General features: G+C 35.9%; 1 protein-coding gene and 1 pseudogene across 3 annotated transcripts in view; both read left to right on the top strand.

The window, feature by feature from the left end:
• Positions 1-18,532, top strand: part of RALYL (RALY RNA binding protein like) — a 726,682-nt gene that overhangs the window by 152,843 nt on the left and 555,307 nt on the right. The window lies entirely within an intron of this gene.
• On the top strand, positions 17,772-18,023 carry LOC130854271 (40S ribosomal protein S27-like; annotated as a pseudogene).

The following is an 18,532-nucleotide window of genomic DNA, read 5'->3' as shown; positions in this document are numbered from 1 at the left end:
AGCCCCACTTGTTCATTTTTGTTTTTTGTTGCCTTTGCTTCTGGTGTCAAATCCAAAAAATCGTTGCCAATACCAACGTCAAGGAGCTTACCCTTTATGTTTTCTTTTAGGAGTTTTACTATTTCAGGTCTTAGATTCAAGTCTTTAAAACATTTTAAGTTGATTTTTGTGTATGGTGCAAGATGAGGTCCATTTCATTCTTTTTCATGTGACTGTCCAGTTTTTTCATCATGGTTTGTTGAAGAGACAGTCCTTCCCCATTATATATTCTTGGCTCCTTTGTCATAAGTTAATTGACCATATATGTATGAGCTTAGTTCTAAGGTTTATATTCTGTTCCATTGATCTATGTTTGTTTTTATGCCAGTACCACATTGTTCTGATTACTATGGCAGTGTAATATAGTTTGAAATCAGCAAGTGTGATGCCTCCAACTTTGTTCTTTTTTCTCAAGATTACTTTGGCTATCTTTGTTTTGGTGGTGGTGGTGGTGGTGGTGGTTACATGCAAATTTTAGGATTGCTTTTCCTATTCCTGTGAAAATGACATTGGAATTTTGATAAGGATTGCCTTGAATCTGTAGATTGCTTTGGGTTATATGAACATTTTAACAATATTAATTCCTCCCATCCATGAACATGGAATATCTTTGCATTTGTTTGTGTCATTTTCTATTTAGTTCATCAACGTCTTATAGTTTTCAGTGTACAGATCTTTCTCTTCGTTGGTTAAATTTATTCCTAAGTGTTTTACTTGTTTTGAAGTAATTGTAAATGGGATTATTTTCTTAATTTCTCTTTCTGACAGTTATTTGTTGGTGTATAGAAACACAACTGATTTTTGTTGATTTTGTATCCTGCAAATTGACTTAAATCATTGTTAGTTCTAACAATTTTTTGATGGGGTTTTAATGTTTTCTGTATTTAAGATTATGTCATGTGCAAACAGTGACATCGCACTAAAAGTCCTAATTATGCAAGAAAAGGAAATAAAAGGCATCAATTGGGAGTAAAGGAAAGTAAAAATGGCAAGAGCAGGCATCTTTGTCTTGTTCCTGATCTTAGAAGAAAAGTTTTCAGCTTACCATCATTGAGTATGATGTTAGCTGTCTCCTTGACATATATGGCCTTTTTTATATTGAGGTATGTTCCCTCTATGATCACTTTATTGGAAGTTTTTTATCATGAATTGGTATTGAATTTTGTAAAATGCTTTTTTTTTTTTACATCTAGTGAGATGATTGTATGATTTTTGGCCTTCATTTTGTTAATTTGGTGCACCATATCAATTGATTTGTGGATGTTGAACCTTCTTTGCATCCCTGGAATACATCCCAATTAATCATGGGGTATGATCCTTCTAATACATTGTTGCATTTGGTTTGACAATATTTTGTTGAGGAATTTGTGTCCAAGTTCATCAGGGATATTGGCCTACACTTTTATTTTCCTTGTTGTGTCCCTGTCTAGCCTTGGTATCAGGATGATTTTGGTTTTATAAGGTGAATTTGGAAGCGTTCCTTTCTCTTCTGATTTTTGGAAAAGTTTGAGAAGGACTGGTATTAATTCTTCTTTACATGTTTGGGAAAATTCACCAGACAAGCCATCTAATTATGAATCTTTTTGTTGGGAGATTTTTGATTACTGATTCAATGTCTTTATTAGAAAATGTGTAAAATCCAAATAATAGTCACTTAAACCATGTAAACCCCTCTACCCTGAAATATCAAGAATATTGGGAGAGTAGTTCCAAGGTGATCCATTGGTTCAGTGGCATTTGCCCTTTTGTTCCAAACGTGCTCATTGTCACAATGCAGTCGTGTTCTCATAGAAGACACAAGGATGGAAGAGTAAAGACTTGACAAGATGTCCTCATATTCTTTTCCTTTTTAGAATGAGCAGTTAGCAAATATTTTCCTCTAAGACCACCAGAATACTTCTAAATAGTTTTCCCTTAGCCTCCCCTAACTGCAAAGAAATGATGACTACTTGGTAAAAGAGAAAGACATCATCACAGTTGGTTTAGAACAGTAGTTCTCAACCCTGTTAGACATCAAAGCCCCTTTTAGTAATCTGAAATGAAATTCATAGAAGATATAATTTACCTGTATACCTCATACAAAAAGCATGTAATGCTATATTTGTCATGAAATAGAAAAATAAAAGGATATGTAAATGTTTAGGCAAGATTCCAAATGAGGTAATTGGATGTTTGCAACTGTATATAGCGCAGTGGGGTAGATGATGTTTGCAGCAGTATGTAGAATCACCACAACATAGCAGTGGTGATCAGACTGACTCATATGTGCAGTATTGGTATCACAAACAGCAAGAGTGGTGTTGCTGTCAACTTTTTCTTTTTTTTTGAGTTTTTGTGTGCATGTGTCAGTTTATTACAGAATTATTAATTATGTAATTATTTATTCATTACAGAATTAGTATACAGAGATGCCCACAATTTTGGAACCAGACTGCTTGTGTTTGTTTTTTTTTTTTAGAACTTTTATTGAGATACAGTTAACATACAATAAACTGCATATATTTCTAAAATGTTGAACACGTCTCGGTAACACTGTGAATAAAACAAACTATAACAACATGCTAGTTTCAGTCCTAGAGGCACATTGAAGAGTGTGTGGAATGCAGAACAGTTCTGCGGTATGCACTTTTGTCCCTCATATTGCAGGGAGACACACCCAGGACTCCACCAACCTATGCTGGTAGTGCCTCTGATCACTGTGACAAGCAAGTTTCCAGGAAAAAAAAGTGTGATTGGCACACTGTGGATCAGAATAGAAATGTAAGAGCAACTGAAGGCAACGAAAGATTGATTTCCCTGATTTTGAGTGGCATCTCATACATTCCAACGTTCTGCCTATAGCTATTACAGACATTCATCATAAAGTTAAATTAAAGGTTACCCTGCACCAATTCTCGTTATGTGTCTAGCCCTAAGGAGTCTGATTAATTCTTTGCAGGATAACACTAATTGCAAGGTTAAGGTTTCCTTGCGAAATCTTGCTCAATACCTTAGGCACTGGGGAAATGTATCTAGTGAAAACAACTTTTAATCCATGTTCTCAGGACTTACAGTGAAATACCTAACATATTTTTGGATCTCTAGAAAAAATTTTTCATCATTTTAGGATGTTTTCTTTTAAATTATTGGCTCCTGTAGTTTATCATCCTGTACTGAACTAGCCAGACTTCAACTTTTTCTTTCTTATTATTCACTATAGTCTAATATGCCAGACTTTTGCTGATGGCTATTTGCCCATTAGAAATCAAAAGTTAAAAGTAGTTACTCTTGAAAATGATTAACTGAGAAACAAAAAGAAATTTAATTGATATAATAAAGGTTAATTTCACTAAAGTTTAAATGCTTGACTTTTTTCCTTCTGCTACATGAAGGAAATAAGAGTTTTTCTTTGCAATCTGGTTCTCCATCTGCATGGACAGACTAATAAGAAAATAATTTCAAAATAAAAAGTAATTTTGAAAAACACATTAGTATTTTTAGAGCCATTAAAATTACATTTTGCATTCACGGTAAATTAGGATTATTTTAGCAAACAATTTCAAGTAGCAAATAGAAATAGATGTTGAGGAATGAATTTAAATATGAAGAATTATATTTTATTGTTTTTCATTTGGAATTTTTTAGTGCAGTCATTGGTCATTAAAATTTCTCAATCCCATTTAAGATATTTAGTTTAGGTAAGAAATAGTCATTTTATTAATTTATCCATCAAAAATGAAATATTTGGGGAATAGGACTTTACGGTGGAATTTGGAGAATACCCCAGAATCACAGCATTTAAGTAGGAAGAGAAAGTTGTATGTGTGTGAGTGTGCATGTATTCCGTAAAATAATAAAGACCATTGTCTCTACGGATATGTGAAATTTTGTAGCTTATTGCTATGAGGTTTGAGATCCGGAAACTATAAAGTAGGACTGATTAGCAAAAGGTGAGAGAAGAGATTAGTGAATAATGGATTAGTAAATGAGGAGCATGGTTTTCAGCAGGGGCTTGAAGGAAATGATAAATATGTGACAGTGAGAATACTGACATGATGCTAAGGGCTAAGAAAATATGGAGAAAATAAGACTGTCCTGAACTGGCCATGGAGGAAGAATGGCTTGGTTGCACTGATGAAAACAGTGTTAACGAGGAATTGAAAAATGCTTTATTTCTAAGCATTTTTCTCAATACAAATATTGAGAAAATGAGGAGGTGGTTGATTTAATGTCATAGATTCAGATGATGAAATGTCAAAATCTTCCAGAGGTGCTTTAGGTAAGAGAGTGGTGTTACAAGAGCTATATGTGAAATAGATTTATGCTATCTTATTGGATAAGAGCAATGTTAGAGGGATCCAGAACGGATATAAAATTTTTGAAGTACTTCAATTATGATGAACATGGACTAGGTAATGAAACTGCTGGGAAAAAAAAATACAGATGCTAGAAATAGAAGCTGTGAATGAAAAAATGAAGAGATATGTATGTGAGTGTGTATCTATCTATCTATCTATCTATCATCTATCTATCCATACACCATTTAACCAAGTTAATCAATTTTATTAAATATGAATTAAAGGAAATATTATTTTTCCTCATTATTTCACACCATATAACTGTAATTTTATTTCCTGGGGGAAGGGGTTAGGGGTGAGATACTATGAATTATAAGGTAACAATCCTTAAGTTATTTTGAGACATGGTTTTACAAGGGCAGACAAACCCAGACAAAAGTTTCCAAAATTTAATGCTATTATCTTGTAGGTTTCTACTGAATCAGCATTAATCACATTTGTTAAATTAACTGTATATCCTCGTGAGGTGAATAGAATGAAGGATTGAATTAGCTACTGGATTGGTAATGGATCACTTGTAGAGTCAAAGATAAATTTATTGTAGTGAAGTAAGAAAACATTTACTCTGCTTACAATACACTTATTTTATATATGGATTTAATATTTAAATCTTTAATGTTCTTAACTATTTTCAGGAATTGTTTCTTTCATTTTAGTGTAAAATAGATGCATTTTTAATGATAGCTAGTATTCCTACCTGTACATTTTCATATCTTGTCTAATCACTTTGAAAATACTAGTTTCACTAAAATAACTATATAATAAAATAAAAAGCAGACTTTCCCAGTTTGTATATAAAATACAGGTACTTTTAGAATCTGAATTCACTCCTGCAGTAACAGGATATACTCTCATGTGAAAAAACATAAACTCATTTTTCTAAAATTTAACAATTTCCAAATAAAATTTCTAATGTACGGTTTTATAGTTGTATTTACTAGACATGCCCTGTGCAATCTCATAGTCATTAGCTATGTATGGCTCATTAGACTTAAATTAATGAAAATGAAATACAATTAAAAATAGTGTATATTCATTTCTTGCTGCAGAGCACAGGGGTGTTATTTGAATACTCTTTGATCTTTTTATGGTTTATTTGTTTCAGTTAATGCTAGAATTTGGAAACCCCATACTCTTGCAAACTGGTAAGAAATATTTTCTGAGACCCTCCTAGGTAAGCACCTGTGCTGGATGATAAACATGAAAATTTTGTACTGATCCAATAATTGTTGTGAAGCTTGTAGGACATTGTACGAAGGTGAGTCAGAAATTATCTGCACTCCAGTTATATTAAAACTTCTGTTGGTCACACTGTCTTATCAGCACTTTCCATTCAAGGCTTCTGTCTTCCCAGTCACTGCTGTGCAGGTGTGAACATGTTACATCAGTTCATTTGTAACTGTGGTGTGAGCAAAAATGGATGGCCCACTAGTGATTTGCAGTGAAAGAGCAGTGTACAGCGATTCCTTTTTTGTGGTCTGAGGGTGTGCACATCTGCACACTTCTAACCACACTGTCGATACTCTGCAAAAACTTCCTTTTGAGGTGTTAAAGCATCCTCCCTGATCTTGCTCCGTTGGACTTTCACCTGTTTGGTCCCCTGAAAGCAGCCCTTTGAGGATGAAGTTTCACTTCTGATGAAGATGTGAAGACAGCGGTGTATTCGTGGCTCGCAGCTCAGCCTAAAACATTTTTTAATAAGGGAGTACAGAAGCTTCTTGACAGATGGACACAGTGTAGTAAAAAGCAAGGAGATTATGTTGAAAAATAATGTATTTGTCTTTTCTAAAAGTTATTAAAATAAATTCTACAGCCAGAGTGCGGATAATTTGATTCATCCTCATATTAACATTAAAAACTACTTACTTGTAAAAGACGTTGAAATATTCAGGAACTTTCTAGTGAAAGAGACACTGAAATGTTCAAGAAAATTTTAGTATATTATTCATTCCAATGAAGATTAAAGGCCAATAAATAAGACAATACAGAAAGCATCCATTTTTTATCAAAGTATCATTGATTTACAATATTGTGTTAGTTTCAGGTGTATAGCAAAGTGATTCATATATATATATGTTGTATATATATATATATATTTTTTAAGAAAACATCCATTCTTAATCTTGACTACAAATAGGAAAAGAGGGAGCAGAGGACACAAAGATACTATAGAATAAGAGATCTTAGTTAGATATAAAGAAATGTTTCCTAGTGTGGAAAGTAATTGCACATTGGAAGGATTTATTGAGTGAGGTTATGGGATTTTTGGAAATCTTTAAAAATAGAATACATTTCGATCTCTCTAGGAAGGTATGTGATATGCTGGTAGGCACTGAGTGCGAGAATGAATTAGATTCATTGCCATGGTTTTTTCACACCAACAATTCTATGAATCTGTAGAGGACAATAAAATTGGATAATTCTCACTGTGTTCTTCAGGGAGTCAGGTTTCCAGACTGCTTTTTCTAACAGTGAATCGGGGCCAAAATATTACTTTATATTCAACAACTTTTCAAATACAGGAAATAAAAAAAAAACCTGAAAAGTACAAAATGCTAGTGTTTTGCCATTTTAAGCAGCAGTGTTTCTTGAGGTGGATTAGCAATTCCTTTCCTCTAGTAAGAAGGAAATGATTGGGGTCCTAGTGTAAACATTACTGTTGCAAAATCTCAAATTCTTATTATGCTACTGAGTTGAAGGAAATTTGTACTTACTGTGAGTTGAGAATACATATGAAATAATGATCTGTGCCTTTAATCTGAGTGACAAAGTTAGTTTTAAACATATCAGCCCCATTCTTCATTTGTGTGAAAATATTCCATCAGACTGATGCAGGTTTGGTGTTCCAGCTACCTGGGATGTGTTCTAGCACTCCACTATTCAAGCCTGTGGCTGCGCTGGAAATGAGGCAGGGGGCACCCAGGTCAGAGCCACGGAGAACCAGGAAGTTGGGAAGTGGCCCAATTACACGCACTAGGGAGGCATTGGACGAAACTGGGCAGATAGGAAACTGGGACAGGAGAGCTGAGCTTGCTGCCGTGGAGGATGGCCTGGCTGCTTCAGAAACTGCAGTGAATCTATCACATATCCTGTACATCAAACAAGAAACCCAACAGCACAACTCACCCGAAAAGCCAGTGACTAATTTTTTTATCCATTGATGTAATTCTTAGCCAGGTTTAAAATGGAAAGCAGAAGCAGGTCAGGCTGAGTCATACTCACAAGGCAGACTTTGGGAGAAGCAGGAATCAAAGGCTGGAGACAGATGGCATTTTAAATCTGCAGAAAACTGTGTTTGAGAATAGCTGACCAAATAAACAAAGAAAAATAAGAACTGACCCTGGAAGGAGAACACTCTCCTGGGAGATCGGTGGGTGAGGAAGTCAAGATAAAATTGTCTGTGTGAGGCTTCACCAGAGAGAATGTCCTTTTGATAGGCAGCCTGATGTAGCAGAACAAACCCCTGCTTTGGGATGAGACAAACACAAGTTTATTCTTATACATTGGCTGTGTGATTCTGAGCGAGATACTTACTTACTCTCTGCTTCTTCATCTGTAAAATTCCAATAATAATTCTTATCTTCCAGGTTATTATATTTAAAATCAAACAATTACTGTGCTTGATAATGCAGTAGAGAATCAATGAACATTATTATGTTGAAGTTTCAGTGGGTGGAAAGTGCCTTTAGCATTCATTCATTCACATCATTCCTTCATTCATTCAGTAACTAATTCTTGAATAGACACAGAATGCCAGGGAGTGCTGGAGCAGAGGATGCAATCAGGAGACAGTTAAACTTTCTTTAGGATACGGATCACTCACTGGTAGCAAAGTATTAGCATAGTACTAGCTATAGAAGGAAGTCACCAAGTTTTAAGTAAAGTACTGGGAGGAATTGCATGAGTTGGATATTTGTTCTTATTGGGATCCTAATGGTTTCAGACATCTCAACATTTCATGTGTCCCCAGTTATTCTCTCTAAAGGGAGTTCTTCCTCTCTGGGTTGTAGCACTTTAGCCAGTCTCACAGGAATTGAGGCTCCACAAAAGGCTTTCATATATATATACGTATATGTATATATATAGGAAATGTGTATATATGTACACATATATAATATAAATTGCATTAGAGTTTAAATAAGGAAGCAGAACCAACATGAGTGATTTAGACTAAGGGGTTTATTTATTATTAGGATTAAACATTGTGCAATAGAAGTAAACACTGGGAAAAAAATATCTGAAAAGGGGTGATTGGAGGATCAGAAAAAACACTAATTAATGATGAAGAAGTTCTGTGGAAGTTCTGTGGAAAGCTGCTTGCTGTGTATGTAATGATAGGCATGATATCATCGTAAGTCAACTGGGCAGCTGGATGTAGAGCAGAGATAAAACGAGGACAAGCTGGGAGCCATGAGGACAAACTGGAACCCACAAGGACAAACTCCAACCTACTAGGACAAACCCCAACCTACTAGGACAGACCGGAAGCCACGTCTGTCTGTCACTACACCTACACTCAGTGTTGTTGGTTATCTGCTGAAGAAGCTGGTGGCCTTCACCAGGAACCTGCAGGTGCACCTCACTCAGGACACCAAGGAACTGGAAGATGATGGGGAGAAGGGTGAGTTTGAATGAACTTCCAATTTGGCTGCTTTCCTGTGCCAAAAATGAGCCATCAGATCAACCTCAAAGTGACTGAAACTCAGCAGCTCCTGGGGCCCTGCACAATCCTCTCGAGGACAAGGAGTGATGCTTTATCGTGGCTTTCCAAACATCGTGCATATTCCTATCTGGCCAACCTAATCCAATACCACACAGGAAAGGGAATTCTGGGAGATTCTGTTTTCAGTCTTGCTAGTTTGACACCCTGCCAAACCACCCTTGAGAGAGGGAAGCCTTTGGTATCATTATCCTTATAGACTAGCTCCCTGCAGTGTGTTTCATTTAACCCTGTCTGCATCTGTGATTCTCAAGAGGAGGTGGAGGAAGAGTCCGGCAGTGTAGAGCCAGGTGAATAAGGGGAGGTATCCAAGAATCACTTGGGGAGCATTTTCTAACTGCTCACCTCTGCTTCTGTTTGTTCACCTCCCAATGCCCGGAGATTTTAATTACATATTCTGATTTAGAGCAAAAGAACTCACTCTGCTACTGCTGCAAAAATCACAGCATAGCGGTTACTAATACTGGTGGAAATGTGTCCCTCCTGTTGGGTATATCTATTTGGAATGTAGATGAGGACCGCTGTGTTGTATTCTATAGTAGTATTTGTTTGTTTTTATTAATGGGTTCTTGGCTCCTTAAAGACAAGAAGAGAGTCTTGTATAAGTTTTCTTCTGTCTTTCATACTGCATTGCAATTTATATTTAGTCTTGTTACACGGTAACTCTCAACTCTCAAACTCAGGTGCCCTCAAGGGCCAAATATACAACACAGATATGAGAGCAGAGAGGATGGTAGGGGCTGAGTGCTTAGAACTAGAGTGGCAGTAACTAACCTAAGGCATTTCATACAGGGTGGAGGAGATGGGAGGCAAGGGAGGGGGCTGGGGAAGGACAGGGGAGGGAGAGAGAGGAGTGAAAGAGATTGATAGGGAGAAAGACCAAGTAAAATGCCTAGGCCATTAACACCTGCCCCACCTCCCTGGGGACCTCTACATACCACCGGCCATCACTTCTGAGAAAATGGTGGAGGTTGCCATTTTAATATATGAGGTTAACGTTTATTACTAGGAACATAAGGTTCATCCAGTGTGACTTATATGAAGGAAATGAGTATTGTGGCTTATACTGTGACCAGCAAAAGATGTTTGTAAGCAATACAGATATAAAACAGCTTTGCCAAAGCCCTCTAATGGAAACTAAAATAAAAATAGTCTAATATTCTAATATTTCAATGAAGTAGCATATGACCTACTAAAAAAGCCCTTTGTTACAACTTATTGATATAAGTTGGAAGAAAATAAGGAGTGTATTAATATATAATGTTGGCTTATTCTTTCTCCTAACTAATAAAATATTGTGAGTTTAATAACATTAAAACTTTGACTGTGATTTGGTAATAAAGTCATTTACTGTTATAATTAAATTAAGTTACTAAAAGAATAAATGATCCTAAATAACAAAAATAAATAATACTTGTTAGTAAAAATTCTGTATGTCATGATAAATCCTGTTTCATTAAATGCTCACTTATAAAACATGGCTTTGCATTTTAAAAATTTTACGAGCAATACTTATTTGGAAAGTGCATATTACACCAGTACTTCAGTTCACAATTTTTTCTAGTTGTTCAGATTAAGCTTTTAATGTTGCTAGAGTGTTACATCAGAAAATTAATTGACATTTTAAGATAAATTAATGTATGATTTAGAAAACTCTGCACAAAGTGGGATACAGAAATTTAGAGAAAATCTTATTTTCAGCTCCAAATAAATGGTTTTCAATTTCTTTTAACTTTCTAAGCAATGCATGTACCACCCCCCTGCCCCGCCATGCATTTCAGTGCACAAACCTCCGCTGGCAGTGAGAGGCACTATTAAACTTTCATAGATAGTAAACCAGAGCTGACAACCTGCACAGGCTTGGTGCTTTTGGAACTGTTCACTGATGAACAAATAAATGAGTGAATAAGGAAATAAATGAATGATTTTTACCCTTTGATTATTAACTAGTCTTCCTTTTAATGGTAATCTATTTTCTAGTCAGTTATTGAGATACATAGCTGTTTGGAAGTTTTGAGATATACCTGTCTGATACATTTTATAATTTTACATAATGTTCCACCTGTCTTTTCTTACATGTTGAAGACACAAATATTTCTCTCATATATTTACCCAATGTTTTTCTCATTTCCAGCTAGACACTACTTGTTTTTCTTTTCCAGATCTTATTAATGACCTATAAATCAGTCTTCATCTGTAGGGTGAGATTTACAGTGTTGCAAAACTAATGTTGGCCACAAAAGTCAATACCTTGACTACACTCTATAAGCTATTTCTATAAATAATTGATGTTAGTAATTATAACCCAATTTATGTCATAAATAAAGGGATAAAAAATTGAACAATTGAAAAGAAATTATTGGCAGCAGAAGGCACCACTGATAGTGCCTAGAAAATTAGAGTAAATTTATTTTATGAAAGCTGTGAGGTATATATGATAGAAAAAGAATGAAGCTTTAAGGATCAGTGAGCCTGTGTGCTAAGTCAATACTGACATTATATTAATCAGAGTTTTTGGTTGTAAACAACAGAGAGCAAATATAGGTTTTGACTATGGAAGGAATTTTTTGGAAGAAGTGGTTAGCTCATAGAATTAAATGGAATGCGGGGGTGGGATGAATTGGGAGATTGGGATTGACGTATACACACTAATATGTATAAAATAGATTACTAATAAGAAAAAAGATCAAATTATACACGTTAAATATATGCAGTTTATTGTATGTCAATTATATCTCCATTAAACTTTTTAAAAGAAAAAAGCAAAAAAAAATTTAAAAATTAAAAAAAAAGAATTAAATGGAATGCTGGAAACCACAGATATAGAAATGCTTAGGAACCTAAAGCAGCTACTGGGCAAAATCACGCCAGTGGAATAGTGACTGGGATAATCCTGTTGCCAATACTGGACCCCACACTGACCGCACTGATGCTGTTGACATTGACACCACACGTGGGTGCTGCACTGCAGCTGCAGCTGTAGCTGGTTTTTAACTGCCCTTAATTCTTTGTGTCACTTGCTCAGATTCACAGTCCCAGATGATGTCTTCCTGTTGGTGACCTGAGTCACATATGGAGGCTCTGATGCCTGGAGCCAGAGAGAACAAGTTACTGGAATTTTCTGGTTCTGCTGTGGGAGGTCTGACCCTACCTCTAACCAAAAGATATGGGAAGGCAGAGTCTCCAAAATTGGAAGTATGGATTTGTATGTATGTTAAAGTACACTTTGTATGTATCAAAATGACTAATGAGCACTAAAACCATTAAAAAGCTATATGATCTAAGAGGGCACATAATTTGACTTCTCTGGAGATAATTTTCAAACCTGCAAAATAATGGGGAAATCCATAAGGCCTGCCTTAAAGTAGCATAGGTTTTAAGTTAACTTAGAAAGGCAATGCAAACACACTGTGCAAACAACAACAATAACCACCACCAGTGAGGATGTGGACCAGTGGGGGTGAAATGACAGATTACTGGTAAGGAAATTGTTTACACTATTTGAAAACGCGTAATATCAGAGATGGGTAACTTGAGGGTTAGTCAGCAAATGATGAATGCTCTTCACCACATCCATGAACACGGTAATAACAGCTAGATGTAATTACTTTTAAGGCAAATTTTCACAAGAGTGGTGAAAAGGATGGGAGATTTGGGGAGTAGCAGGAAATAGATTCTGTGACAAAACATAGCAGTCTTTCAGGTTATTTACAACAGAAAGTGAGGCAAACTACATTGTGGAAAAACACTCTTTAAAAATTCTCTTGAAAACAAAGCCACCTACATAGTGATTGGAAAGAAATGTGCCTCCTATAATACACCACTGTATATTTCATAATTTTTCATACCTTTCAGTATAGTTTACATTTGTAAGAAAAAAATTACTATTTTTCAGATGCCTTAACAAGTCCAAAGGTTAGAATCAGCATAGAAGTACCCAAGTATTTTTCAAAATATTTTGATTTTAGCAAATTTTGTTATAAGATGTAACAGGCTTTTCCTTACTTCTTCTGATAAGAAATAACACTTTTATAGCACCTTTCATCCAGGACCACTTCAGTATTATTATAATTTTTCCCTACCGTTTTACTCATAGTTTAGTTAAGGTATCTAAGTAAATAAGTAAGAACTCAAACCACAGTGGACTAGAATTTTTAAAAAGCTGTGTTTCATTGATTAAAAGTTAAAAAAAAAAGATTGTAGAACTGCACTATCACCAACTCTTTGCACTTAGGAAGTCACTTTTCCTCTCCCCTTTACAATTTTCTCATATGACAATGAGGGGTGTCCTAGATGATTTCTAAGATCACTTTCATTTCTCAATCTATGTGACTCCATCATACCACTTCTTGCTTCAACAAGTTACCAACTCGCACTGTATGTGGAAGTTGTTTTGAGGTGTTTCTTGAGATATTTAACTCTCCTGTTAAGAATTTGTAGATGGAAACAAGAAGTTAAGAAACACAAATGTCCATGTGTCTATTTGGGTATGTGCTCTCTCTGTCTCAGAAAGAGAATTATAGATATAGGTAGATAGATCTCCATGTCTATTACATGTGTATTCTTAAATTATGGTAACATAATTTATTCTATGGATATTTATATTTGTACTATTATAATTCCTGATACACAGTCTCTTATCTAAAACCTTGAGAGGCATGTTCTGGAATTTATAATCTGAAAAGTAATATAATGCATATATCATGTTTTATGTAACAGCCCCCAGAAGGATTGGGGCAGCAACCCATAATTAAACATTCTACAAATATTTCTACATTCAAGTATTTCTACATTGAAATGTATTTACTATTCTCAAATAAGCATTGCAGTTGAATTTTTACCACATGCATGTATTACTCTTAAATAAAATCAAAATACTATTAAAAAGAAAAGAAGCATAGTATTATGCTTAGAAAATAAAAACTTGATGTTTAAAAAAAAAAAAACTGCAGTAGCCTCACATCCAGTTTGTGTCTCATTTGCCAAATTAGTTTGGTCCAAGTCAAGTTTTGCCATCAAACGAATTAGAAAACAAAACCTTTAGTTTTAAGAGATTTTTGGATTTTGTCTATGTGCATAATGGATTTTGAACATGTTTGTGAGTGTTTTGTCTGACCAGAAACCCCCTCTTTTTGGAAACAGCTTTTGAGTTTGCTTCTGTTCCAGCCAGATGTTTTGCATTGAAGCTTAATGGTATCTACAGACCACATCCCTTGCTGGACACAGTTGCTTGGCCCACCTGGGGACACTTAACTCCAGCTATGACAATCATATTTTTCCTTGGGATTTTTAACTTACTGCAAAAAAGCGTGAGTCCATCTGTCACTTTCTGTGTGGTGGCAGAGGTTTGAGAGCCATCAGGAGCTATGTTTCTTGGCTTGTGGGGATGGTTTGGCCGCACAGAGAGAAACATGAAGGCAGCATACACGGAGATAAAAGGGTGAGAATTAGAGAGTGTCCTGTCAGCACTGCAGTCTCCAGGTCTTGTTCCTGAAGCATTTGCATTTGCAACCCTCACCTTTCCAACAGTTTTGTGGTTCCCATGGATTTAACAAACCAATGTAGGTTCATTTACCTATAATATTTTGAGCTGGGTTTCAATTATGTTCATCGGAAAGAGCCCTACTGAGAATGGAAGTATCTTTGTTGAGCTGCAGATGTTCACTTTGATATTTGATATTCCATTTGTCTTAAGAGTCCTGCAGAGTAACCCAGGTGCCCATTCATACTTCCATCCCTACATGGCAAGACTAGTTAATCCTAGGTGATGCTGTGACAGCAACTTAACCCTAAAATCTCCTTTGCTTAACACAACAGAAGTCTGTTTCTTGTTTACAGTATCTCTAAGTCAGTTTGCAGAGAGCTCTGCCTCACAGGGTCACTCATGGGCCAGGCTGACAGAGGTTCCACCATCTTTTACTTATACCATGTGGGGAAGGTGGCCTCCTGGTCACTGTGGAGAGGAGGAGAGGACTGGGAGATCAAGCACTTTCTGAAATGCTTGTATCAGAAGTGACACACACCATGTCTGTGCACAGCCTGTTGTCCAGAAAGAGGCAGTGACTCTCCAGACCCAAAGGAGGGCCCTGGTGCTGATAAAAGGAGGGCAGAGCACAGGTTATTCACTGAGCAGCATCTACACTGTCCTTTTGGAATCCAATAAAACTTAGACTGGAAAACTAGTATCAAACTTAACAATTGTGATGACAAACTTTTTTTCTTGGAAAATAATTAATTGATGGAGGTCAAAGGAAAAGAGATGGTCTGAGAGCAGCCTCTGCAGGGCAATGTGTGCCAACCTTCTGTCAGGAAAGGCTTGTGATGGGATTTCTGGGTTCTGCATACCGTTTCTCCTCTCTGACTGTGAAGACACCTTTCTGTCCAGTTCAGTCATTTCCTGAATCTTCTGATCAAGACGTAAATGATAGTTGAAGGGAACTGGGAAAGGGCAGCGGGGGAGTAGGTTGTGGAAACATTTCCAGGAGAATTTCTTTCTTCCTTAATCACTAGTTTTACTTTCACTCAAGCATGTTACTTTAGGTTTTCTTAAATCAGGAGTATACTCATTTTGAACCTTTTAACACCGAAAATCAGCTAGCTGAGTTTCATATTCTAAAAAAACAAGGAAAACAAATGATAGTGGTGAATAGAAAATATTAATATCTCACAGAATGCTTTAGTTTAAGTAGTTATGGGAAAGTGCTCTTCTATTAAAATACATTAGCCTATAGCAAACCATTAAAAATTGTAATGAATCCTCTTCTTCCCAAAGAAAACTATTTAAGCATTCAATCAATTAATATAATGGATTAAAATAGAACATCATTTTGGTGGCACAGTTTCAAAACAGAAGGACTAGAGACACTCAGATACTGAACATTCAACACAAGCTAGGTTTTCAGCAGGGGGTCTTATTTGTCCTTTCTTCATTCTAATTCCATCAATTTCAAATTTCATTAACAGCAATGGGACACAAAAAATTCCAGCAGTGATGCTTTACAAAACCCTGCAAGTTTTGAATAATATTGGTCTCTGCCTTCATTTTCTTTCTAAGTGTATGTGTTTATATTCTTTTGCTAGGAGGAATGACTCAGTGTTTCTCCCAGTGGGCATTGAAGAATTAAGTTTTAAAAGACAATGAGTATTCAGTTTCACTGTGTATAGCTGAGATACTACTTAATCTGATTTAACTTGGTTATGTGTAAAAATTTGGGTAAGTAAGACTAAGATGAGTTACCTAATCTTCTGAATCTACTGCTGAAATAATTAGATTGTCAAGAATAAGTTATTATTTTCATATAAATGAAAAGTGTTTTCAGAGTAGCTAGAATAATATGGGAAGTTCTACATGCACCCCGTCCCCTGCCCTCCCCACTCACACCCACACATGTATAAAGTGGTGTTTTGTCTTTCAGTGTATATCTACCATGAAATGTGTAAATGGGGAACCATGTGATTTGTTCAGTAAAATTAGTGTTTTAGAGTCGTATGGGACAGAAGTGGGAACAAAGGAAACCAACAAAAATTCCAAGCTTCAAAACAGTAGCTGTGCTACAAGTGATTATCAGTATAGAATCTTCAGTGCTGCTAGATGTGGGTGGTTAGCTCCATGTATTAGAACTTGAATAATTACACAAACTACAGATGGGTAAGTGGTCAGAAATATTGTCGACAGTGAAGGAGCAAACTTGCAGAAGCCTGGCAGCAGGATGAGGGCAGTACTTTTTATTCAGTTCATGGGAATTAAGGGGTGAGGGTTGCTCTGTGGTCGGTAGGTTATCAGATTATCAAAGGTTATAAAACAAAACCTCAGATTATCAGAGTTTGCAGAAATGCCTTGTTTCAGAGAAAGGAGAGAAAAAAAAGAGTCTTACTAATGAGATCATTATTATTATTTCTAGGTAAAAAATCCTCAAAGAGCGCTAGTACTGAAAGATTAAATTATTAGGCAAACACACCCTGGTCTCTGATGTTGATAATAGGGATTAGTTGTGCTACTCCCTTTCCTCATAATCCATTTCTTTCATGCCTCCTCACAGAAGCCCACGGATTTTGCATTATGTTTAGTTTCTTAAAAGTCTCCCAGAATCTCTGTTTCTACTGTCTTCTGTTCCCCTGTTGAAGGAAACCTCTTCAATTCCCATTTATCCAGTTTACTATGTGCCATGAGCTGAGCTAACCACATAAATGTATTTAATATTATCTGATTAAAAAAAATTGTGGTAACAGGCATTGACACTATTTTTTTCTTCACCATGAGACATATTTGTGGACAATATCCTAGGACAGAGATGTTTAGAGATTTTTAGTGGAAATATTTACTGACATTTAGTGGCATTTAATATCCCTCACTCTTTCTTTCCAACAAAGGAACAAACAAAAAACAACAAAATGGTTCATAACTTATTGCTTCCTTATTATATTTCTATATGACTGTAGAGAAAAGAGAGCAATGTAAGACCTCTGGAGCTCAAATTCAAGAAAAATGGAAAACAAATTTATAGTAATCATATATATATATATAGAGAGAGAGAGGGAGAGAGAGGAAACTTTTGACATCTTATTTAAGTGAACTTACTAGGCACTAAAATCCAAAGTCCTTAGGAGGCTACATTCTGAAACACTAATAATAAAAATCATTAGACTTTCTGGTATGATGACCTCCCCACGAAAATATGCCTCCTGCAAAGGATTGAGACTTCATTCCTCTCCAAGAGAGAAGAGGAAACACAAGAAGAGGTGCCTGGTGCAGAGCCCTGGTTCCTACTTCATGGCTGTGAAATGCTCAGGATGCTATAGAATCACCACTGTCTTTTGCCATGCACAAACAGTAGTTTTGTGTTGGCTGCTCTACTGTCCTCTGCCAGCCTACAAGAGGGAAAGCAAGGCTTACAGAAGGATGCTTCTTCAGGCAGAAGCTGTGCTAAAAGCACTCTGAAACAAGAGGAACGGGAGACCATCCATAAACATATTTTGGATACAAAAACATCGCTAGAGACGAGAAAAAGTTTAGATTCATCAGCCATTTGGAGAAGTGTTCGTAAAAGTAAACCCTTTAAAGATGTCTATCTTAATGGACAGCATTCTTGAAAAAAAAAATAAAGTTAGTAAATTTTAATTTGGATGAATTCAGGAAACACAGTGAGAATTCAGCATTGTGGAAGATGGCAATGACACTGCATGCAACCAGCTTATAAGACACTTAACAGCTCTGATTAGCAATAGAATAGCCTGGCCAGAGTATTAAGTCTTCTATATGAATTTTAAAAACATAAAAAACAAAAAGAAAAAAAAAAACCCAAAGTATTTAAAGTGCTTGGCAGCAACTGAAATAATTTCTATATAAATGATACTAGAGATTTCAAGATATAGAGGAAGAGGAATAACAGTGGAGACATCATACCTCTTGATTGTTAATGGAGGAAGTCCAGTATTC

Source organism: Hippopotamus amphibius, chromosome 5 (assembly GCF_030028045.1).
Source record: "Hippopotamus amphibius kiboko isolate mHipAmp2 chromosome 5, mHipAmp2.hap2, whole genome shotgun sequence".
Classification (NCBI taxonomy): Eukaryota; Metazoa; Chordata; class Mammalia; order Artiodactyla; family Hippopotamidae; genus Hippopotamus; species Hippopotamus amphibius.
This window is presented reverse-complemented; position numbering and strand designations above follow the sequence as displayed.